Genomic DNA, 1,846 nt, shown 5'->3' on the forward strand with positions numbered 1-1,846 from the left:
AAGGTTAAGTGTGGTTAACTATTTTTGATAAAAGAGGATAATTTAATTTTCCCATTCTTGGTTTACACACATCTAATGGTGTTATTCCGTGTACCATGTTCAAAGGTTTTATTATATCTCAACTAAAACGGTTCTTAATAGTCTCTAATAACTATATTTTTTTTTATGGATAATGTTTTATTATTAAAAATTAAACTGAAAGATAACTGCTATAGAGACAGGCAATTAGAGAAATACAGTACTTTATTTTAATAAATAAAAAAATATTTTAGAAACTAAACTATCGATTAAGGAAAATATTTTATAAATAAAATAAAGAGAGAGTTAGTTACTTTAACTTATAAGTAGCTGATAATAATTTTTCTAGTAATTTTATTCAGTATAACCGGGACGGAAAGACTAACTTCAAATAGCTGGGCTTGTCTCTGCGTTCCCCGTGTTATACTTGAATAAATCTATTTAGTTCTGTTTAATATCTTATAGTTCTATCTAGTTCTATTTAATATCTTATAGTTCTATCTAGTTCTATTTAATATATTATAATTGTACATAGTTCTATTTAATATTGTTACGTCTCCGTTTGTTAATTAACTTTCCGTAACTTCGTTCCGACGAAACTTTAGCGACACAAGTCGTTACTTAATAAAACTGGTTTATTCTTTCCGAATACAACTTTACGATACACTTATTTTCAACAATCGCGCTAAGACAAACGCTATATCAACGAACGTCAATAATACTTCTGACTGCAGTTCAATTACTCACTATCTACACACACATTATTGCGTCACGTTGTCACCCTCTTATATATATACCAGACTACCCTATCTAGTAAATGCTAGGGCATTCATGAAGGAACAAGATAGTTCTAGAAACTAGAGAGCACGAGAATAGTCACGTGATCTCGATGACACAGCACTGCCCCCTCCTTAATATTGTTCGTCCCGAACAATTGCCACTTACACTAAACCAATAACAATTAACAATAACTTAATTAAATGTACAGAAATACAATCACAAAATTAGAATTCAACAAAGTCTCTTAATTTTACGGGACGTATCTTCTTCCGTACTGGTCTCCGTCTTGTTGGCTTCTGCTTCACGTGGGGTTCATCTGCTTCATCAGTAAATGTCCTATCATCGGTAACAGTCACATCAGTGGTAGTAACTTCATCAAGAGCTTCACCATTTCCCTTCTCAAAACTGATTAGAGTTTCTTCTTCGACGGTGGCTTTTTCAGGTGTTACGTCTTCAGCAGCGTCATTTGTTCTGTGGTCCACTTTATCCCAACTGAAATGTCCTGGACCGTGATAACGCCAAAGCCTGTTGGCATGCACCACTTTTGGTTTACCTCGCCGACCACATTTTACCGGGAAGGTCACGTCTGAGAGACGATCCACTATGTCATATGGGCCTTCCCATGGAGAAGACAACTTAGGAGACTTCCCTTTGGTCTTCCTGGGATTATACACCCATACCTTGTTTCCAGGTACAAAGCTGACTTCAGTAGATCTCTTATCATAAGTTAACTTCACCGAATCAGCAGACGTTTTCAAGTTTGAACGCACTTGATGGTGAATATCATCCATCCTTTCCGATAACACTTCTACAAACTCTGACATATTCGCAGGCAACTCTTCATAAGGTGAGTGTCCCGTATGCTTGGGTCCCCTTTTAGCACTACATGTACTGCATGTCCGGCACCATTCTTCCACATCTCGCCTCATACATATCCAAATAAAATCTTTGTCGTAGATGACTCAATGTCTTCCTAATTCCGAGATGTCCTCCTCTTAAGCTATCATGGGATTGACGCAGCACAACTTCCCGTAACTTCCCCGGTATA

The sequence above is a fragment of the Limulus polyphemus genome, unplaced genomic scaffold (genome assembly GCF_000517525.1).
Source record: "Limulus polyphemus unplaced genomic scaffold, Limulus_polyphemus-2.1.2 Scaffold2735, whole genome shotgun sequence".
Taxonomy (NCBI): domain Eukaryota; kingdom Metazoa; phylum Arthropoda; class Merostomata; order Xiphosura; family Limulidae; genus Limulus; species Limulus polyphemus.